General features: G+C 29.6%; 1 protein-coding gene and 3 non-coding genes across 4 annotated transcripts in view; 3 read left to right on the top strand and 1 right to left on the bottom strand.

Moving 5' to 3' along the window:
* LOC129972966 (uncharacterized) overlaps positions 1-25,156 on the bottom strand; it is a 102,789-nt gene that overhangs the window by 52,449 nt on the left and 25,184 nt on the right. The window lies entirely within an intron of this gene.
* Trnaq-cug (transfer RNA glutamine (anticodon CUG)) lies at positions 17,275-17,346 on the top strand. The gene has a single exon. It is a non-coding gene; the product is annotated as a tRNA-Gln (tRNA).
* Trnaq-uug (transfer RNA glutamine (anticodon UUG)) lies at positions 21,202-21,273 on the top strand. The gene has a single exon. It is a non-coding gene; the product is annotated as a tRNA-Gln (tRNA).
* Trnaq-uug (transfer RNA glutamine (anticodon UUG)) lies at positions 23,427-23,498 on the top strand. The gene has a single exon. It is a non-coding gene; the product is annotated as a tRNA-Gln (tRNA).

Here is a 25,156-nt window from a genome sequence, read left to right as displayed (position 1 = left end):
ATTCAACTTCATTTTTAATTAATTATGTTTTTAATTAAAATATCTTTAATATTACCGTTATGTTTTTAATTAAATATATAGTTCCTTTGTGTGCAAATTTCTACATTGCAAGAACACATGTCAAATTTAGTAGTTGAAAGTTAATCCGTCATTTAAACCGATACACACATATTCACCTTTATTATTAATAGAGATTGTGACTTCAAGAGAGAAGAGGAAACAGCTCCGCAGTGCTTTATAATAATCGAGGTAGAATCCTTTCTCGAATACTTCCACATAAGGGTGCCAATTAACCCTTTCTAAGGCCGTGGAAAGTATGCGTCCCACCAAATTTATCAATCTTTGTATGAAATTATATAGGTTGGCATAAGTTCTGACAAATTTTTTTTAGAAAGACAGAAACTTAGATGCTTCAGGTCTTTATCTCACACAAAATAATGTGTCTTGGTTTGTCTCTTAATTATTAATTAACCAAATTAAAATGATCTAATAAGCTAAATGAATCCCTTTTCTTATTCTAATTTCAAGCCTAAAAATATTTTAACACAATATGACTAGAAAAAAAATGGCCCTTTAAAGGGTTAAACTGTAGTCAAAACTGTTAACATTTAAACGTTTTATAATTCAATGATCTTCATGAAAATCTATAGAAATTTGTTAACAAGCATCATAAACCCTCTGTTTCACAAAGTGTTCGTCGCTCCCTTTAAAAAAATTTTGTTTTGGCATTTATATTTTTTGATGAAAATTTTTTACATTATTATTTAAAGAAAATTATTTCTGCAGCATGCAAAAATTCAAAAGAATTAATTGTTTTATGAAGATAATTTGATTATTTTAGCATTTTCCCCATTCATTTAAACAATTAATAAAAAATATGTTTTAAATCATTGTTATGCGAGCTTGTTTACAAATAAATGGGCTTGCAGAATCGATTATTAATGCGCATAAACCCCAAAAATGAATAAATGCTTTTAATATTGCATTCAACAGGAATATCTATGTGGTTATAGAAAAATCTTAAAAATGTCTCATACTATGAAATTTTGTAATATAGGGAGGTATTCGAATATATGCGTTCAAGAGAAGTACCTCTTTAGTCGAAATTTGGTAAGGCTTTATAAATTTAATGTAAGAACTGCCTTTCCTAGTTTGTTGCCTTGTAGCTAGCTTCCAAGTTCCATTCTCCTAACTTGTTGCATTTTTGAGATCCTTTCGCGAATGAAGGAAAATTCCAGATGTAATCCGAGAATATTAAAACTTCATTTTGATAGTACAAATAACGTGATGCGTGAAATAATGCACTTTTACCATTATACAAATTCATTAATTTAACCTATCTATTGAGTGAATACATTTTAATATTGCTTAATATAGTTAATACATAATTTATTGAACTAATACTAACAAATACATTTTCAATTGTTATTGTTATGGTTAGTGTTCGATGAATAAATAACTATTTTTCTTTTCATATGGAATTGTATTAACAATAAAACCAATGCAAATGATGCCATTACCAGGGGAGAAAAGTTTTGCAAATTCTTTTCTTTTTACTATAACGAAACATCTTTTTTTCCCTCCGGCGAAATTCCTACGTTTGAGTTGTATATCGTGCATTTAAATTAATTTATTTACGTATACTTTAAATAATAATTTCACATTTTTAAAATTTTTCAATTCAACTTTGTGCTGTATTAAAATAATGCACATTCATTAAAATATCTAAATAATTTAAATGCGACTACAGAAATAATTTTACGGAACACCATATTAAGTAAAAAACATTTTCTTAGAAAAAATATTATTTTTTTTCTTTTCAAATGGCTTTATGAATTTTCTGTGCTATAGTGTATTTCTTGACAATGACTAAACTGATATAAAAAAAATAAGCGAAACAAGATATTCATATTGCTCTAAAAGATTTGCTTCGGCGATTTTACTTCCTGAATAACAATATCAAAATTTAAATTGATATGTATCGCCAAATGGCGCAAAAGAAAAAAATCTCTGAAACTTCCACCTTCTTCCTTATCAATAAATTCGAAATTTAAATTTTCCGTGTATCGCCAAAATGGCGAGAGGAAAAAAAAAAAGAACTAGATTTGCAATGCCTCAATTCAGTCACGCGATTTGCATAAATTCTCCCAGACTGTTCCAAAAGAAGGCAAAAGTGGACCAGTTGGCGAGTTTTTTCACAGAACACCGTAAAGAATTGGTGCACTATGTAGACACGGAAAAGGGCCGTTATTCTAACAGGTTGTCGTCAACTATAGAGAAAGGGTTATTGGACTTGGGTCACGTGCTCTCTAGTCTCGTGAATATTCGTTTTCTACGAACTTTCATGAGAGTCATCTGTGTTGGTTTCTTTTTTTTCTGTGTGTGTTTTTATGATTTTGTACGTGACTGAAAACTATACATAAACTAGTAAATAACCCAGCTTTTTCTGACTGTTTGTTTCTGGATTATTTTACCAGTTAAAGAATATTTCATGTCTCTTTAGGTATTGCTTTTTGAAAGCATTACCACGATACCTTGGACCCAAAGGGCTCAAATGATTAAAAATTTCTATTCAAATTTTTAAATAATTATTCTGAGAAAAAACTGAAAAATTATTTGCACTGAAAATAATTATTTTCCCTTACAATTACGAAGAGAAAATACCGAATTTCAAGGGCAACCCTCTTTATGACTTGGATAATATATTTATCAATTTTCAACCCCATAGAAAAGAAGTTGTCAGCTTTTGATTCATAATTCAAGGATTCAAATCGGAATCCTTGAATTATCTAAATTTCAGTTAGCATAAAAAAAAACATCGTTATGAGCGATTGAAATATTTAAATAATTCGTTCATATTTTTCTAAATTCGTATTTGATTATACTCTTTATACGATTATATTTTATTAACTGTTTATGGATATCTCTTTTAAATAGTAAATTTAGCATTTTGTTTATCTTCCGAGGTATGCTTCTATATGAACCCATGTATTCTGAATTTTTTAAATTCATTACTAATGCTATACAACACGAACTATTTCCCATAACAGCAACTTGCATGTTTTTTCATCCTTATTATGCTTTCTTATAAATTATAATCTAAGAATAATTTAATTATATTAAAAGTAAAAGATATAGAAACCCATTGAATTAATATTTACTCCATAATGTTTCTATTCCTTCTCTTTTATCCAGTTGGTAAATTTTTTTTCTATTTGATGACATTTAGCAAAAAATTTCTCTGGCACATATTGTAAGGTTTTATGGCAAATGGACCTGAAATGGACACGCTGCATCATGCACAAATGGATCGATTGATAGTTAAAACCAATTTACGGAAGAAAATTGTGTAGAGCGAATGAATGTAAAGAAATTCATCAGTGATATAAAAAATAGCATTTCAATTAAAATGAAACGCAAATTTTAAATGCAATGAATAAAGTTAATGGCTTTGAGGAAATCGGATAGTTTTAAAAGTTGATTCCAAATCGTTAAGGTTAAAACTAATGTAAGAAAATATGCTGATGGTTGATGATTAAGACAAGGACATTCAATCAAAATACAGGCAATACATTTAATTACACCACAATTAGAGTGGGTAGGAACTCGTTCGTCAAAGGAGCACATAATGTGTTTGTAATATGTATGGCCGATGTAGAAACGGGACAACTTAGAAACCAAGCATTACTGGCTGGCTACATATTATATTTCTGAAGGTTTTCACTTTCTTCCATTAAGAGAGATCGAAACTGGATTTTCGGGCTTTAAATAAATTATTACACTGGTTTTAAGAGGTGACAGTGAAGGCTTTAAAAACAATTGGTAGAATAACAAAACGGAATACCAAAAATGTAATGTTGAATGAAATTATATGATCAAAAGTATTCGAAAAGTATCCTCTATTAAAGGATATTAAAACTTGATTTTCAAGCATTAATATAAATAAATAGTGAAACTCGTTTTAAAGGAATAAATAAAATCTTTGAAAACAGAATAATAAAATGGAATACCAAAGAAAAAATACGTGTAATGTTGCATAAAATTATATGGTGAAAAGTGTTCGGTAAGTATCCTAATTTAAAATAGGTCAATTTGGATTTTCAAGCATTAATAAATTGTGAAACTTGTTTAAAAGAAGAAAATAAAATCTTTAAAAACAACAGGTAGAATAACAAAGTGGAATACCCTACAAAAAAACGCATGTATTGTTGCATAAAATACTCTATATAATTAACAATATCCGAGCAATTTCGAATTCACAAATTCAAGCGCATTTTTCAGAAAATCTAGATGAATTGCTTTTGAACTTCGACCCATTAAAAAGGATGCTTGAGTTCACCATTAATAGTAAAATTGGGTCACGTGGGCTTTTAAGGGACAGTCAAAAGCTAATGAAGAACATAATTTGTCCCTCCCCTTGCACCCTTGCAGAAAGCTGATGATAATTTGTAACTTTCATCAATAGCTTTGTAGGCCGCGGTGGCTTGGTGATAAGGGCTCGGCTTCGGAACCGAGGGTTTCAGATTCGTGACCTGATTCCACCAAAGAACCGTCGTGTAAGGGGGTCTGTTGCACGTTAAATCCGTCATGACCAAACGTCCTCCTGCTGGTGTGGTGTGGTGTGGAGAGGGGGGTGCCAGCTCAGGTGTCGTCCTTGTCATCTGACTGCGGTTCAAAATGACGAGGTCCGTCCCCAAATAGCCCTAGTGTTGCTTCAAACGGGACGTTAATATAACCAAATCAATAGCTTTGTTTACTGCACTCAGTAGTTACATGATTCTTCAAAAAAGCTGTACACATATTCGAAAAGGTATAAAAATTTCTTAAAAATCTTAAAATTTATTCATATGTCTTTTGTTTACAACATTTAAAATTTTCCATCATTTATGCGAAACTTAAAGAAAAAGGGACAATGCACCACTTAAACATTGTATTAAAATTCAACTTAGAAACTTAAAATACTGGAGGAAATAGGAGTACTTGAGTTAAATACTTTTAACTTAGCATGTACGAAATATCAAACAATTTTTCTTCCATGTTTTCTATATGTCAAGATATTATAAGGCATCTTATGTAAAAATGACAGTTGAATACAGAAACATAACGGTATTTAGTGAACACAATTTTATTTGTTCTCTAAAACAAATTAAATAATGTATGATTGCGAGGAAAGATAACAGTACAGAAACAAATTTATTTATTATCAAAAATTATGCACGAGCACGGATACTTTTTGATATAATCGTAGATATTTATCATATCAGTGGACCAGATTTCCGTTTCCTTCTGTGAAAAACCATCGGAAGTGGTCCCCAAAATATTTTCGCATACTCTCTATTAAAGATGTTATACCGGAGAACGTCTTACTTGGACTATAATTACGTAATATTAACCTTTGGTGTGAATTTAGCATTTTTGCTGAATCTATTTTCATCCAAGGCGAGTTATCTGGCTCTTAAACCCTGGCATGCGGTTAAAAACATTGCTGCCGCTTATAATCTAAGATATGCCTTAACGCGGGTTTGAAACCCCTTTTCAATGTAGGAACTTAGACTTTCTAATTCCAGAAGAAATGAAAATCTCTCGGATCTGTTTCACTTTCGCAACGAAGGAGAATAGTTATTCTATTTATATACTGGAACAGGCTTGATGAAAAAATGATCTAAAACGCTCTATAGAGCAGACAGATTGATATTTGGATTTTTGTTAGCAAAAAAAAAAAAAAAAAAAAGGAGAAACTGAAAATGCATATTTTAGCGTTTCTGAATACTATTTGTAAATTGAAATAAACGCGATGCAAAAGTCGTTCAAAACGCTACAGAGGAGAACGTTGAAGTTAGATATACGAATACGTACTTATTTAGTGGGTCATATGTGCTCGCTAAAGAAGATTTTTTTAAGATAATAATTGGATCTTTAATTAAAAATTAATTAAATTGCTAATGGTTTTCTTCAATATATTCGAAGTTTATTTTAGAAGACTAAAAACTTTTGCGACAGTTTAAAAGAAATAAGATTTTTAAACACATTAATTTAATTTTAGAACACTTTTTCTTTCATTTTTATAAATTTATCAGAACATTTTCAGTAAATTTTGAAGCAACATTTTTAAATGTTTTCTTTCAACATTTATAGATATACGCGTTGTGATGATATTAAATACATTTACTGTGTGGACATTATTAGTGCTATATATTTTAAAGTATTTTTTTTTTAATTTAAAGGTTAGGCGTTGTTTTAAGTAGGTATTTCACTTAGGCCTAAAACGTAATCATTCTACAAAATTTCGAACTAGAAGTTCGAATTTCCTTTCATTTCTTTACTTTCTCGTATACGCAATAAAGGGAAAGTATAGTAACTGCAAAAAAAAAAAAAAAAAAAAAAAAAAATCAGCCTTCAGATTTTGACGAATTTCCAAGCTTTAGACCTTAATGAGTTCGAAAGACACGTTTTTAGAAAATGTTCGTCCGTACGCCTGTCTGTCTGTGACAAAGATAATTCAAAAGCGCTTTGAGCCTGACGATTGAAATTTGGTATATGGTCTTTACAAAAAATTGTCAGAGAAAACTCTATCGGAATTTGACAATAAAATCACTGAAGGGACAAATTTCTCTCCCTTTGATCTTATATAGTGATTCAAACAGACATCATTTTATCATCGCTTCTTCCCTGTGTACCTTCCGTGAAGAAAACCTAAGTTTATTTAAACCTAAGTAAAATTTCAAAAATGTCTTCTTTTCGGGCACGCATCTGCCGTAAAATTATGTTCACACTCACACTCGCCCTCACACTCACTCACTCACTCACTCACTCACACACACACACACACACACACACACACACACACACACACACACACACACACACACACACACACACACACACACACACACACACACACACACACACACACACACACACACACACACACACAATATTTTAAAACTTTTAAAATTTACATAAGGAAGAGATCAAGCACAATCAAACAAACATAAATCAACACATAATCTATGCTCGGAATTTAATCTTCGAAGCATTAGAGGACGTTTTTTTAAGAATTTATTCCATGTTATCAAGGCATTCAGATTCATTTTTATTCAATAATAACCGGGAGGACTGTTTTGAGGGAAAGGTTGAAAATCATTGCCGAATTCATAGATGGTCTACGCTTACTGTAAAAGTAGGGGATGGAGTTTTCACTTCCTCATAACTACTATACTAATGAAAATAGAAAGACAATGCGTACTAGTCGAATTATTTCTTCATCATAACGAAGAGATTTGCATTGAAAGTAATTACCTTCATTTGTTACGAATTTGTATCAAAGAACAATCACCACCGAAGCATGTTTCAAATTTGCTTATAGAAACTCTTTTCGAGATTCTAATCAAATATTTTAGTATTTTGTCTACAATCAAAAACGGTGACCGCAAGCTCCAATTTTCAAGCGTGAATACAGGAGAAGGTCACACTGTATTGTAGTACCTCATGAATCCGGAACTAAACGGAAGCGTGATTCTTGAATTTCTGAATAAAAACTCACAGTCAGAAGCGTTTTGTCGTGATATAAATTTTATGATTTATTTCGCTTAACTTCAGGTCGTTATATGAATTTCTTTGTGAAAATGTTACAAACAGCTTTACTAATATTATTTGTTTAGCATTGTGATTTGCAATTCACCACACCATGATGCACAATGAAAAATGTATTCACCTTTTGGAGGGTTTGTCTCCTTTTATATGACAAAGTCTTGATTACTCATCCGTAGGTTATTCCATTATGGATATTCATGCCGGATATTCTACAGCCTGAGTAAAAACTTTAAGGCCAGTAAACATTTTTGAGAAAATGGAAACATATAAACTGAGGAATTAAAATACCATTTGATTGATAATTATTGAGCTTAAATAGAAGTAAAAAAAGTAGAAAAATTAATTTGCAAATATTTTATTATTAGAAAATATTACAGAACACACAGATGAATATTTGAGCCTGAGTAAAAACTTTAAGGCCAACATAGAAAATAACATATAAGAAAAAAATTACAAATTCTTAGAAGGTTTGTAGGAGCCATTTCTTCGAATTACTTCAAATATTCTTGTTTTCATGGATGAAACGAGTTTTTGACAAAGGGTGGGGTCGGTTTTATACCATTCATCTTCGATAGTAGATTTCAGCTCTGTTGTTGATGTAAAATGTCTTCCATTTGCATAAACTCATCTTGCTAAGTTCCCCCAAAGGTTCTCGATTGGGTTGCGGTCGGGTGATCTAGCTGCCCATTTCACAGTTTCAACATTGTTGACTTGGAACCAATTTTTTTGTGCTGTTACTCGAATGGATCGATGCATTGTCTTGCTGATATTTCCAATTTTCTCCAGCAAGACATTCAGCATTTGGTAAAAGATGATTTGTTAGGACATTTTGGTATCCTTGTGAATTCATTCTACCTGAAACGAATGCAATTGAACCCACACCATTGTAAGCAAAACAGCCCCAAGTCATGACAGACCCTCCACCTAATTGGCGCTTGGAGAATATTTCTTTTTCATTTCTTATATCATGCCAGTAGAAATTCCAGCCATCTGGACCATCCAAATTCCATTTTTTTTTTCGTCAGAAAAAATAATTTCTATCCATTGGTTGTCCCAGGTCATGACTTTCTGGCCAAAGTTCAAACGCTCTGTTTTGTGTCTCTGCAGTAACTGAGGCTTTGTCAATTTTGCTGTATAAGTGAACCTTCCAGACCTTCTAATTATGTTATAAATCGTTTTTTAACAAACTTATACACCTGTCGTCGGAAGCAGTTTCCTGGTTGAGTACTTTCCAGTAGATGCAAGTTGGCAAACCCTTCTTTCATCACGCGAGGACAAAGCTTTAGGTCTTCCCCCAGTATTCTTTTTACCATAATTGTCTTTCAATTTAAAAAAATTGTTGACTGCAGTCTTTGACCTTCCTATCTTTATCGCAATAGCACGGCTACTCATTCCTGTTGAAGACAAAGCTTCGATCTGTCCTCTTTCACGATCAGTTAACTTCTTACTCTTCGCCATCTTCACAAAGATCACCAATACTTCGAAGCAACGTATGAGAAATATGAAAGTTGCAGCGTTGTCACAAGCTAGTACTTGCAATGGTAATTACATGATTATATTATATTTATTTTTAAAAAATGACTGGTGGCCTTAAAGTTTTTACTCAGGCAGAAATACTAACTTTTTAAATAACCACATGTTTCTCATAATTATGTACTTACAAATTATGTTTATGGCATTTATTTTTTATCAATGAACTTTAATAATTAATATTATTTGAATCCCTTTTATTTCATTTTACATTTTCTCAAAAATATTTACTGGCCTTAAAGTTTTTACTCAGGCTGTATTATCATTATTTGCCTCGATCAACAAAGTGCACAAACAGAAATTATTATAATCTGTAAAAAATTGATGTTTTGATGAATTTTTATGTTTCAAACCACCCTGAATACACAAAAACATTTTAGATATTAAATCTTTTAAACATTTAGACATTTTAAATATTTAATATCTAATTATTAGTTTGTAACTAAGTGAATAAAAATGTAACGATCTATATGAAGAAATTTGGCATGCGGATTTTATACCAAATTTGCATATGAATATAACATTTTCATCGAGAATAACTTTTTGGAAAGAACGGAGACCACGAGGGTTGAAAAACTCTGTCAACTTGATGAATGAAGTTAAGAAAGTTAAAAAAATGATTTAATATTATATATATATATATATATATATATATATATATATATATATATATATATATATATATATATATATATATATATATATATATATATATATATATATATATATATATATATGACATCTCTTAATTTAATTTCAATGCTAATTAATTTCATATTTTTATCTTAAATTACCCCATATTAACTTGCACTCTAAAATGTTCGCTTATTCCCTGATCCAAATGCCACTTTTTATTCTATTATTTCTAACATTCTCTTAAAAAATTGTTGACTCTGTTGATTCCCATGGCGCGAGAGAAGGAACAAAAATCCATAATGCTTACAACAATCTTTTAAAGATAGCTAAAATTCCTTTGCCTAAATCGTCACGTTTCAAAGAAATCCCCAACAGAATATCATAATAAATCCACAAAAGGGAAAAATTCTGTCACTTTTGCTCTTGTCTTCTGGTGCGAGCGTGCACATCTCTTTGTTCTTGTGTAAAAGTTATGTTTTCCGTGGTAAAATAAATTGAAGTTCATTCAAAAAGTTTCTTCCTTTTGGCCACTTAACTGCTAAAAATATATTACACACACACACACACATATATATATATACATATTGAAAAGTTAGGTCCATTGGAAAACACTCAAAATCTGTAAGCACAAAATACGCTATGTCGTGTTAATCAGTTGATTGAGTTATGATCTACAAATATGAAATTTGGTTTACGGCATTTTCACCGAATTTGGAGACCTCAATTAAGTAGTTTTAGGATATTCTTCATTCATCCATATTCACGTGAGCATGAAAACTAATAATACAACAACTAGATGAATGAAATTAAACAAATAGATATTGTTGTTGTTTATAATGGCACTTGCCATGGATAAGCTCGCTGACGAAGTCAGCGATTTTAAGCCAAGAGAGCATCTCTTATTTTTAGTAGCGCCAACTAGGGTCAAGAGTACGTCTTAGCTACTCACATATCACATTCGCTTGCACAACCCCTTTTTACTGGGGGGGGGGCACATTCACACATCTCACAGAGAGAACAAATGAAGAGCAACTATGTCCGACCCGGACTCGAACCCAAGACGCCCAGATCACGGGGAAGACGCGCTACCCTTATGCCAGGACGCCGGCAAACAAACAGATTTATAGTGGTAGTCACTTGTAGTGATCACTATTCAAGTGATCCTTTAATCCAAAATGCTTTAAAATAATGTACTTTTGTAAGTATACAAGGACAGCAATAAAAACAGACCACATTATACGTGTTATTTATACGCTTTAATTAGAAAAAAAAACGATACGATACATAGGAAACGAATAACGAATGTTTAGATTTTTATTTTGAGACTTCACAGATGAAAACTTTTGTCGCAATATACTGAATAAAGCAGTATAAATACTTTGGATGCCTATTTTTGATCAATAAAACTTGCCTCAAAATTAAAATTTTAGACACAAGATCACACGCCAAGTTTCATTATTACAATTCGTTGCAGTCTTGAGTTATCTCTTTTAATTATATACGAATGAATAAACCCATAGATTCAACTGCTTTTAAGGATTTGATTTAGATCTTTAGATCTGAATCAAAAGTAGTGTATCAAATTTTACCCAATTAGCTTTTTGCGTTTTGTAGTTTTATCGTGTTTACCAGCTCTCGGAATTACAGAAGACAAAGTTCCTGGGTATGCATTTTGTTCAAAATTTGATAAATGTCTGTCTTGGTATAAAGATCATATAGTAAATTTATTCTGTCTTGGTATAAAGATCATATAGTAAATTTATTCTATCTTGGTATAAAGATCATATAGTAAATTTATTCTGTCTTGTATAAAGATATATAGTAAATTTATTCTTCTGTCTTTTGTGTTAATATGCTTACAGACAGACAGACACAATTCCAAAAATGAACTTTTTGTACTCCAGGAGGTCTGAAACGAGAAAATTCGTGATATTCTCGAATACGAATTTTTTAACGATTTCAATACTTTCCTCTTTGTATACTTCATATACGCAAAAGTAAATAATCCCAAGAATCTGATGCACTCGTATACTTTCCTAAAAGAATCTCCTTGAAAATGCGTAGTCATAAATAATTGTGATCTGTATGTAAGCAAACATCCTCTTTTAACAGATAAAGGCATCCACAATACCTTTTTCCATTAATGGTCTGACAGTTTCCTTATTTGCATATAAATTTCACGTTTTTGACTGATAATTTCGTAAGACATTATTGAAAAACCTAATCTTATTCGCATATTAAAATTTTAAAAAAATATATGATTAATAAAGATAGTTCAGTTGCAATAATTTTCATCCTTTTATGTTCACAATGTATGTCTTGGATACAAAGTATATTCTATAATATGTTCATCTAGATTTTATATTTTTTTCTTTATAACTGTTATTTTTTATGGGTATTAACTTAGTATTCTGTATGGGAAAAATGAAATCGTAAACGTAAAAAACACTAAAAAATACAAAATGAACGCATATATATTAAATACTGTGACTGTTGGTAATTTAATTAAAATGTGATAGTTCTTTACTTCTCCTTACATTTCTGGAGTAGGATGCACAAAAAGAAAAGAAAAAAAAAACTATAATTATCGCTGATAAGAATATGCCTTTTATATGTTAAATCTATGAGTCAAATTTTATCTAATCTTTTCTACTTTCACGTTTCTACACCTATCAAAGTTTGAGACAAAACTCATAGCGATTGACTGTCTGTCGGTCTGTACTTTCAGAAACATGTTAACACTGTAATTCAAAAACGTAGTGGCACAAATATATCAAATTTGATATGGGATTTTGTATCAAATTTTGGTGTCAAGCGATTTGGAAAAACGCATCTAAAATTCAAATTCGATTTTCGATTATTTTTAACCTTACGAAAGGGATTAATCGCCAAAGACTCGCCAAGGAATGCACGATACTGTCTATAAAAATGCTAAATCCACGGTTAATTGGTTGCGATTATTGCGCGCCAGTGCTATGCAAGGTGTTTTCTGCTAAAATACTTTTATTAGAATGTATGCAAAAATATTTGGGGGAGAAAACATCCGCTTTTTTTCTTATTCTTGATTTTATATTCATAGATTTCATTGGTACTCGAATAGTAGGACAAATAGACACTATGTTTAGGTATTTTATTCAAAAGATGACAGAAATTTATAAATTTATTTGTTGCAAAAACTGTCTACCAAATTTCATCCATCTAGCTCAAAGCGGTTTTGAGTTAACATGTTCATAGATAGACAGACAGACAGAAATAGGATCAGAAATATATATTTAGGATTCAGGGTGGTCTGGAAGATGCAGATTTGTCAAAAACTCGAATTCGAATTTTTCAACGATTTCATTATTTTCTCTTTGTGCACTTGATATACGAAAAAGAAAGGAAAATATCGCCAATGATTTCTTGTATCTGTGAGTTTTAAAGGAATGATTCGAGATGCTTTTTCATTGCAGTAGTTTTTCATTTTTAAACAGAATAAAAATTTTCAAAGAAGTTTCTAAGAAAGATAATTCGTTATTGTTCTGTCTCTTTTCTTATAAACGAGAAACCATGTATTACGTATACTCTTGGTAAGCCACGTATTACGTATAACTGCTGTTTCAAAAGAAGTGCTATAAAATATGAAGTCCGTAAAGAAAGAGAAACAATCGAGAGTCAAGTTTTAAAATATGGGTAAAAAAATTACTTTTTCAACAATGACCATGAAAATAATTTAAGTGCACTATTTATGACTCTCAGAATTATGCCTTTTTTTATATTCTTGACGTTTGTGTTGCTTTACTGGAAGAGTTTGAAATAATCGATGTTATAAAATCTTTTTATTTTCATTTTGCAAAATTCAAAATTTTAGTTTTGGTTTCTAAAATTATTTTTCAAAATCTAAGCAAATGGAGAAAATCATTTTTAATAATTAATTTAATATAACGTCTTAAAAGTTCCACTTTCATTTTTTTAAATACATAAAAATCATTTTCTAATACTTTAAATTCTGATTAAAAAATTAAAATGCTTCTAAATATTCATTTTTTAAAGAGCTGAAATATTAAAAGAAAATTCAGAGCAACAACTAAACAGATTCAAACATCAGTTTCTATGAATTAGAAATTCCGGTTGAGCCATTTCAAATCTCCATCAGCAAATTACCAGAGGAAATATCAGCTGCTTATTCTTATTTTCTCTTATATAAAATGTACAAAGTGAAAATATCGTAATTGTCAAAAATTTCGAACTCGAGATTTCGACGACTCTCCATACGGGATCATCCCGCGTCCGAAAAATACATTTTCGGAATTAGTATTTATGTCTGTGAACACGATACATCAAAAATGCTTTGGGTGAGGTGGTTGAAATTTAGTATATGGTATAAACACTCAATTTGCAAATTTCTTTCAAATGCTGAAGGAAATCCATTCAGAGGAAGTCTATCTGCCCTTCTATCCGAGTACAAGTGAATATGATAAAATCAAAATGGAAAGGACTAAATGGATTCAATTTGGTACACAAATTTAACATCTAAAGTGTCGATCAAAATAAAACTTTGTGCCAAATCTGTCTAGAAGTGGATCGATTGTCTGTCGGTCTGTACTTTATATGCATGCAAACGCAATAATTCAAAATGAAATGATCAATGTAATTTAATATATGATTTTGTGACTTTAATTATATTCTTTGTAAAACTTCGGTTTTAGGCAGTGGGAAAAGAAGGCATCTAAAATATACATTAGGTGTTTGTATATCAACGGCATTCCAACTACCAACTATTAATCACACACACACACACACACACACACACACACACACACACACACACACACACACACACACACACACACACACACACACACACACACACACACACACACACACACACAAATGTCCAAAGACCACGTGTTATTAGGCTCTTTAGTAACTTTTGTTTGCCAATGCATACGGTTAATAATACACAAGTATAAACATTAGAGCGTGTGTAAGGAAGTTTCGAAGAGATTACATCCATTTGTTTTTAATGAAAATGAATATTTATTTGTTCAGATACTTTACAGTGCGTGCAAAGCACACGAAACGTTTTTTTATCATAAAATAGAGATGATATTTTTATGATTTATTCGTTAAAATTTTTTTAAAATTTTTCTTTCTGCTGAATCACAGAAGCTCTTCATTCTGAAAAGCTGCCCCCTTTTTTGCCCCATCGATAAACAATTAACTCTGCTGCTGCGGTATCGATAGGGCATAACAGATGCTCTAAATATATAGTGTTACGAATCTATGATATTTTTTTCCTAAAATGCTAATCTCATCGACAAGCGAAGAGATTTATAAATAGTGTTAATGAATGCTGAATAGATGTGGAGTCATTGATTCTTGACGAATATTTGGCAACTTGGAGACAAAAAAATGAAGGTTCTGGAAAATGCAAGAATAAGGGCATTATCTCTATTATGAATCGAAATCTAGAAAATTCTATGTGACACTTTGCACCTTGTCAGAAGATTATAAAACGTGAAGTGCACATGTGAGGAGGGATTCTTTCTTTGGAGTGCTGATTATAATATGAAATGGTGACGCCTGCTGCTGTTGATAATGTTGTTATTGTTGTTAAAATTGCAATTTTCTGTTTGCTAATTGAACAACAACAATAAAGATTTTTTCTGTTTTTCTTTGATTTTTGCCGGTGCTGTTCTTTATATTCATATCTGCTATGTTTCTGTGACCTGTGCTTCATGTATTTTTTTGGAAAAAGACATCGATATCCATTATCGAGCTTATTCGATTTGTTACATAGTAACTAACCGGATGATTTCCGTAACAATATATATCCTGAAACTTTAAAAACTGCTAAATATTATAATGGTTAAAAATAAAATATTTTTAATACTACATTCAAAAAGCTATTAATTTTTTGTGTAAATATTTTATATTAAAAAAAAACATTTTTTTTTCCTATCTTGCATTTTTAAAAACCTGTGGCCTATGTTAAAGTTCCGAATAATATTTTAAAAATATATATAATATATTTTTCGAAAATTCATATCAAGTAATAATTTTAAAATGATATAAGTTAATGGTTACAATAAAACAGCTTAAAAAAACAACAACTTTTTTTTATTACAAAAATGCTTGTAATCTTTTTTCAATACAGATCAATTATAAAAAAACTATATTATATAGTAATATTACTATATTGCTACGACGTTTACATTTTACAAATAAAATATAGTAAACGTTTTTTTAAAATGAAAACCATTTTCTATGATAATTATTCCAACTATTTCATTAAATGATATTAAATGCTTCCTTTTTAAAATCTTTATAAATCAATTTGTATATATAAATATATAAAAAAAATTGTATGGGAATAATTTTGTTATATTATTTTTGTATTTTTATAAAATTTCATCTTTTTTAACAATGTATTTCATGTTAAAAATATAATGATTCAACTGAATATAAATTTAAATAAGAGAGTACTAAGTTTTATTAAGAAATAACGTATCTTTATGTTATTTATGAATATAAAAATAAACAAAAACAGAAAGCAAATTATTTAATAAAATTCTTCCTACGAATAGAAATTGCTATAAAATATGGAGCTAAAATTTTTATATATTACTATTACTATTAAAATGAAAGAGGTTACCTTTTGGTTTAAATGTCATAACCCAGCTCATATAAAATCGTCCTATATAGTTTCTTCTATTTCAGTCTAAAAGAAAAACATGGGACAGCTATGGAAGGCAGGAAAAAAGAATTTCGTTATTTTTATTTTAAATAAATTTAATTATTAAATAAAACAAACACTGCTTAGATCTTATTTCTTTGCAAGTTTAAAAAGTTAAAAATATATTTATTAATAATATTAATCTTTATGATAGAACTCGTATTTAATATTTTTATTTATTTTCACTAATTTTCTTTTGTCTAGGAAAGTGTTTTATTTCTAGCTTTGTATATCTGATTTCATTACATCTTTAAAAGGATCAGTTCATGTAAATTAGATCAATTAATTTTTTTTTATTTATATATGAAAATTTTCTTCAGTTAAGTTAAATGCCGCTGATTCTATTTGAAAAAAGAATTGTGATTCATATAAACTATTTAATTAGATTACTTTTCTCATCTACAGTTATAAGATAATTGAGAAGTGGTGATCTAATTAGATAGCAGATATGAATCAGAGGAATGAGTCATTACAGTGAGCTTGTTGATAAATTCTAATTAAGGTATCAACTAAGATGTTTCAACTTGCATTAACATACTGAATAATTAACTAGTCAGTTATATCCAGGTTCAGGAAAAGTTAAATATGATAAGATTATGATTATCGGTCCATATTTTGTTACGTAGAATTTTGACATTCAATATACACACACAACATTAGTCTTGCTTTTCTTACGTAAAGCCTCCAGAAAGTCGAAACAGGATGTTTTCGAAAAAATTCTTTCTCGTTATCAGCGTTCAAGTTTCAGGTTTCAACCAGTTGATCAAATATTCTCTTAAGTTTGCTCTTTGCTGTGTGGTTCCATGGTGTAATGGTTAGCACTCTGGACTCTGAATCCAGCGATCCGAGTTCAAATCTCGGTGGAACCTGTTGAGTTTTATTTTCCTTTTCTCAAGCTCATCATTTTAGACAGTTTAATGACGAATTAATTAAGACATGTATTTTTAAGAATTAGCTAGCAGCTCTCTTAACTGACTAAGTAAGATATAAAAAAAGATATCCAGATAGTAAAATATGAAAAAAAATGATGTTAATGCAAAAATTAAATTTCATCCTTTAAAAATGATAAATATATATGTTGTCTTAAAGATTGTTTGATAGATTAAAGTTTGATTGTTAAGGATTGTTTGATTTTAAATTGAAATGAAATTGCTAAAAAAAAGACATGATCGAAACTGTTTGCAAGGTTATGTTGAGCATTTTGAAACATCTATTAAAGTTTCAATGAAATAAATGTTTTTTTTTTTTTCCGTTTTCCCTGTCTAGAGCTCCGCCTTTTGAATCCATTAAGGTGATTTTAAATATTGATACAATTTACAGTATTTTTAAATATTATTATTTTTTCATATTTTTAAAATGAATTTTTGGTAATCAATTTTTTCATTCTCTCTTTTTTATAGGATCGAAATTTTGCACACCTGTGTATTCTCTATTACAATATATGGTTTGAGTATTTATATTATTAATTTATCAGTGAACCATTCATTTCATTAAAGTTTGTTTTCATACCAGTGAATACTCTGATAATGCTTGAGAATTAATTGGTAACAAAATTAAAAAATATAGAAAACAATTCATATAAAATATTCTAATGTTTAGAACATTAATAAAATGATAAGGTTTTAAAAACATTAAAATTTATTTTTCTTATAAAATATATTTAGGTGATTTATTGAACATTTTAAAAAAACGTTAAGCAATTTAAAGAAGAGAAAAATGCATCTTACTATGTGGGCGGTTCTATTATAGAGAAAAAAACACGAAACGAAAAATCGGAAAATTAATTTTTAAAATTAAAGAAACAAAATATCAATTCAATTAAAATAAAAGTATCATATGTACCTGGTAAGGGGCCGGGTAATGTTCATTTTCGTTTCTTTGTTTCGAATGAGAATTAAATGTCAAGTATATTGTATTGTATATTCATTTTCTTAGATCAATAAAGTATATAGTGTCCCAGAATTTCGGATCAACTGGGGTAAATAATTTTTTTCTCTAGATTCAATACCTTTTATTATCCACCTTCCTTTCCTCCATTCGTTGATATTTTGTTGAAATTTTTTAAAAAAATCTGCTCTTATTAGGTAATGTAAAATAAAATATTGCCTTAAAACTATAACAAAATGCATAAAAGCAGAAAGGTGCTTGATATTTTTTAAATAAAATTATTTGAAGTAAGTTAAAATTTAATAGCAATTATTGGAAGAGAATGTACTACTAAAACTCTTTGTGAAAAGTTAGGTATCAATATATTTACAAGTTAAAAAAGGGCGCAATAGAAAAAAAGGCTGTGTTTATATTACTCATATTTCAGATTTCAGTCAAGGAATTTCAGTCGGAAACATATAAACAAACTTGTAGGATCTTTAATTCGCATCTTGATGTGGGAATCCAGTAATAGCCACCGTGTAGGATTTTTTCATACAGCTATCTGAATTCAAATCCTGAAGAAGCTTTCTCTCTTTATATTTTCTTTATTAGCAATCACATTTTAAATAATTTAATAGGAATTACGAAATATGCATTTTAAAAGTAAAATGATTCTTAGCATGTGGTACTCCTTAGCAGGGAGACAAAAAAGAAGATTAAAAACATACGAAGAAGATTGAAAAATGTTAAAAAAACTTAGTGAATTGAAAATGAGAAGAGACTATTTCTGAAATGAAAAAATAAAGAGCAAATTTGTATATACTTATTTGTACTACGAATTTGAAATTTCATGTACATTTTTCAAATTCGTGTAATACGAATTTGAGCTTTATTTTTATATTTCGTAATCTATACGTATGAAAGTATGCAATTATTTAAAAAGATATAAACAATATAAATAACACAAAACAGCCGAATTTGTGGTTAGTTTGATTAGTCGGCACATCGGCTGTCCTGTATGCTAATACGAAAGTCATAACTATTTAAAGTTTCATCTTTATTGTTTAAGAATACGTGAAAATATAAATTATAAAGAAATTGAAGTTTATATGGAAATGAGTCCAATTTTTTGTGTCTACTTTCAAAATGAATTTTATAATAAAGAGATTTGAGCTAAAGATTTTCGCATAGACAAAATTAGCCGGAAACAAATAAGAGGGCAGAAAAATTGTAAAAAAGAAAACACCCCGAAAAATAATAAATTTCACTATTTTACGTATCAGAAACCATAAAAACTATCCAAATAACTTCATTGCGAAAATAACTTTTTTAAAGTTCTTTTCCTTTTTTTTAAAGTTTAGATGTCTGAAAAAAATGAAACAAGATTTATAAAAATTGTGAAACTGGAAGGAAACTAAAAATCTATAATTAGAAAATAAATCAAAACAGAAACATCCATTATCACTTTATAAAAGTATTAGTTTAAAGCATGTGCGAAAATTTTTTTTTTAATTCATAAAGCTTTCCAAATAAATTTTAAAAAAACCTTGAGTTTAATTTTAATTACCTTGGGTTGAGAAACATGTTTTAAAAAGTACATAAAATGAAACCGATGGTAAAAAAAAAAGTCTGTTTTGATTTAAGTTTGGTTTAGTTATATTAATATCCCGTTTTAAAGCAACACTAGGGTTATATTGGGAAGGACCTCTTAATTCTGAACCACGGTTAGAGGACGATGACGACACCTGAGCTGACACCCCTCTCTCCAAATTTCCACTCCAGTCTAGCGGGAGGACATTTGGGCCCGACGGATTTAACGTACACAGAGCCGATTACATGACAGTACTTCGATGAAAACGGGTTTCGAACCTACAACCCTCCGGTTCCGAGGCCAACACCTTACCGCCCGGCCACTGCAGCCCAAAATCTGTTGTGAAGTTACTGTAATTTATCTATCAAAGAAAGAAAACTTTACTAATCATAGCTTTATAAATTTAAAAAGTAATTTGATTAAAACACTTTATGCAACCTGTTTCAACCTTATTACAACAATGAAAATATTATTGCAAATTATAAAATGAAATAATTTTTTACAACTATTTTAAAATTAGGAGAAATTTATACAATATTTAAGCGAGTGCCATAAAGTAATTTTTTTTAAATCTTTAATAGAGTTCTGTGAAATAATATATTTTAAAGATATAGGAGAAAAATACTAAAACATAGCTTTAAATTTAATGAAATAAAACCTGAATTAATTTGTGAACATTGAAAAACTGATATTGAAGTTTCTGTCGTTTTGAAGAGTAGAAGCATTTAATTTCATTAAGAATCTGTAAAAACGTAGATTTGTTTAAGATACACGTGCAGAACTCTGCTTTATACGGTTACTATATGTACGGTATATGCGTATAAACAACTGGTGATTTATAATTACCGAATTAATCATATTTACCGTAGCACACACACACACGCACACGCACGCACGCACGCACGCACACACACACACACACACACACACACACACACACACACACACACACACACACACACACACACACACACACACACACCGCTTGCAAATACATGTCCTATGAAGCATACTTATACATAAGCTACCCAAAGTTACATGAAATAACTAAGAAGCTATTTTTACTTAGCTGAAAAGAAAATTCGTTGGAAGGAAGCTAAAAGGGAAGATAGAGGCGTCGTAATTTGGAAAGTTCGAATACCAATGATAGAAAGTTGTGAACATCTGCTCTAGAACAAATTCTACGTTTTTGTTTTCCAGAATTCACAAGTTCTAAACACGTGACCAAACATATATATGTTCTAATGACCGCATTTTTCTGTGTGGTTCCATGGTGTAATGGTTAGCACTCTGGACTTTGAATCCAGCGATCCGAGTTCAAATCTCGGTGGAACCTTTCTTTTTTTAAAAATCTAATTTCCCTTTTCCTTACTGAGCTTTTAATAATGTTTGATTAGTGTGTAATCTAATCCATTTTATGGAACGTATGCTTAAGAAGAAAAAAAATAGACGAAAAGTAGTATTTAAAATTATGGTAACTGAATGTTAATTGTATTAAAATAAAAAGATCTGACGTCATGGTTTAACCGGACTAATCTCTGGACTCCTTCTCCTGAAAACCAGTTAAATTTGAGCATGTAAATGCCTTTGTAGGTGAATCATGTATATAATGACTTGAATCCCAAATCAAAAGGGATAGCAGGTATTTAAAAAAAACTCTCTCGCTGTTTAATTCCATTTTTCACATTTCCATTTTTTTTTTTAAATTTCAAAATTTGCTGCATTATGTTGAAATGCAGAGGATTTTTTTATATTAGTAAATGCAAAAAGAATATTATCTTGAAAATAGTAAAAATATATAAGAAATTGAGAGGTCTTTATATATTTTTTATTTAATAGTACCAAAATTGTTTCAAGAATTTAAACATAAAACAAGACTTATTGGAAAGGAAAGTGAGACTAAAAACTTGTGAGATTCTGGGTGCCACTCTTGTAGAAGATTGAAAATAATTGCACTAGAACGAAAGCCAGATTATCAAAGGTTAATTATTATCTGGCAACATTATGCCAGATAATTATTAATAATTAAAAGCTAATTATTCGTAATTAGCTGGTGCAAGAAGTTAGTAGGATTGGAAAAGGAGCATAGAGATTTGCATTTCCAAAGGGCTTTTAGAGATCTTAATTCGGCATAATTGCCAAAGCATAATTACATTTTTACTGAAGTTTTAGGTAACAGATTCCTTTTGGAAATACAAAAACAAATACGACTGCTTTTAGCTTTCCATTAGGAGATTACATGGTGTAATGGTTAGTACTTTAGATCTTGAATTCAACGAGCAGATTTCCTTTATTTTTGACCTTTGATCTAAATTTTTTTATTACAAAATAGTTCAATGGCTATTTCAAAGCACGGCATGCACTTTAAAGATTAAATAATTTTTTCACAACTGGTGGTGTTTATAGATTTTGCTAATGAATTAAAAATTACTTCATTAAATTAAATTAAAAATCATTAATTATTAAATTAAATTTTAAAAAATCATTACTCCATTAAATAAAATTATTATTACTAGAATTGAGAAATATGTTTGAGAAAAGCTATTTTAAAACATCAAACTGCTGGTTAGAGAATCTCCAGTTATTGTAGTCAATTTTTTAACGGAAGATAACTTTGTTGACCATAACTTTAACAACTTTAAAACGTAATGTAATTGAACCGTTTGATTAAACAAGGAAACTAATTTGATTTTCATTAAACAATGAAAAAATTTGCTGCAACTTATAAATATTTGTTAAATATTTATTTAAAATTAAAGAAATGAAGAATAGTTCGTACAACATTTAAATTGGCATTGTCAGAAAATTGTTTTTTTAATATTAAAGTACTGTAAAAAATAAATTTAATGAGTAATATTTTCATAATATCACAGAAAATATTAAAATCTTGCTTTATATTTATTAAATTAAATTTTTTATTAATGTTTGGATTTCGAGACGTGATTTTCATGTTTGTCTCGTTTTGAAGAACACATGTGCTAAATTTTATCGATTAAGAAAAAACTGCAGATTATTTGGAGGGACACTTGTTGTGACAGTTATTCTGCTTTATATATAAAGAGAGAAAGAGAAAGAGGGAGAGATTAACATTCCAATAAATTGCGCGTTGTTAATTTTTTCTGAATAAAACAGCATATGATTTAAAATCTCTTTTTATATCCAATGCTTCTAAATACATGTGCGATTAAGCGTATTCCTATTTATAGGTAACATTATAAAGTAGGTCTCCGAAGCTCCATGGAATAACTGAGAAGCAACTTTTACTTTTCTCTAGGCGAGAAGATTAATTACTTAAAATTATAAATTTCTTTGGAAGACGCTAAAATAGAAGATGGAAACACAGTGATTTGGACAGTTGGGGTTCCGATGCAAGAAGCTTGAAAGCATCTGCACTTGGATAAATTCTATTTTTTACTTCTCAATATTCATCAATTCCAAACACGCGTGAGCAAATATATACATTCTTTTGGGATTCGCGTTCTACTGTGTGGTTCCATGGTGTAATGGTTAGCACTCTGGACTTTGAATCCAGCGATCCGAGTTCAAATCTCGGTGGAACCTTTCTTTTTCTTAATGTAATTTTTCTTTTCCTTACTAAACTTTTAAAAATATTTATTTAATATTTAATTAACAGAATCAACTGTGCGGGGTGTATCTCTTTAGGAAAAAAAAAGGCGAAAAACAATGCTTAAAATCAAGATAATTTCTGTTACTTTGAATTTAAGAATTACTTCCCATCTAATTTGTTATTTGTATTAAATTAAAAGGACCGGATACCCCGCATTAGCTGAACCAATCTTCGGAACTGTTTGTTCCGAAATCGAATAAAATATCAAATTTGTCGAGCATGTAAAATTTTGTAAGTTGGATCATGTATATTGTAGGCAGAATCTTAGATTGGTCAAAATAATCAAGTTTCTCGATTTCATTTCTCCCTTCCTCCCTTCTGCTGTATTCTGTTGCGATATGCATAAAACCTGCTCATGTTGATTAATGCAAACATATTTACATTAATTAACATTACAACATTACCTTAAAAACAGTAAAACATGTAAGAAAAAGAACGGTTTTTGGTATGCTTTTTTTTAATTGATAGAACTAAAGTATTTTAGAAAGTAAAATTTCAACAGAAATTATTGAAAGATAAAGTGTGATTAAAATTTGTTAAAAATTTGAGTATCAATATATGCATCAAGTATGTGACTCCGTTCGAGATCAATTTTTTAAACAGGTTCAAAAACTGTTATATTTCTGAATATTTGCTTAAAAAAGAGTGAAAAAAACATCTACGAAATCAAAATATGCCAGTTAAATGCCATTTTTAAAAACAAAAATTGGAAAAAAGGGCATTTTTTTGGTTAAAAAGAGGTATAAAGCAAAAATCTTCTAGCTTAAAGGCTTATTTAAAGATTTGCTTAAAACTGTGCAGATAGCTTAAGGAATATATTATCTAGTTCCTGAACTAAAACAATAAGCTATATTATTAAATATTCTTTAAATATTGACGTTCGGGTGATAAAAAACACGAAATGTTCTATTTTTTTTTTTCACATTGTGAAATACTGAATCCCCCATAAAATATTTCTAAATGATAGATTACTTATTCCTTAGTTCAGGAACTGCAGAACATATTGAGAAATTATTATACCAAATTTGAATCAAAAATATGCATTAGAGTTTAATTTATGTTAATAGTTTTTAGTAAGAAAATTCTATCATATTCTGTATTTGAGAAAATAGCATTTAAAAATGTAAAACGGTGTTAAAACGCATGTAAATAAGAATATAAAAATCAAGGTATCTTCCCAAAAATAGAAACAAAATTCTAACGGATTTTATAAAGGAAAACATTGTTCAAACATTAAGAGTATTAAATAAAAAAAAATTCATAAATCGTCTTTTTAGTCTAGTTCCCTACCTTAAAAGTTTGAAAATAGTTACATTAGAGCAAGCTATGCTTACATTGCTAATCTTCTATGTCTCAGACAAGTTCCGAGTAGGAACACATGAACATATGTGCATAATCTTTAGAATATATTCATGTATGTTTTCATGCTATAATGGCTAACACTTTGAGTTTGTAAATCCATCAATCCGAGTTCAAATCTGTACAGAACCTTTAATTCACATTTGTTTATAACTGAATCCAGCACTTAAAAACAATTGGAAAATTAGAGCCTCAAAGCTTGAAGCTTTCAAACATCTGCTCTAGAATAAAT

This window comes from Argiope bruennichi, chromosome 6, assembly GCF_947563725.1.
Source record: "Argiope bruennichi chromosome 6, qqArgBrue1.1, whole genome shotgun sequence".
NCBI lineage: Eukaryota > Metazoa > Arthropoda > Arachnida > Araneae > Araneidae > Argiope > Argiope bruennichi.
The sequence above is the reverse complement of the archived record's forward strand: the minus strand, read 5'-3'. Positions and strand labels throughout refer to the sequence as shown.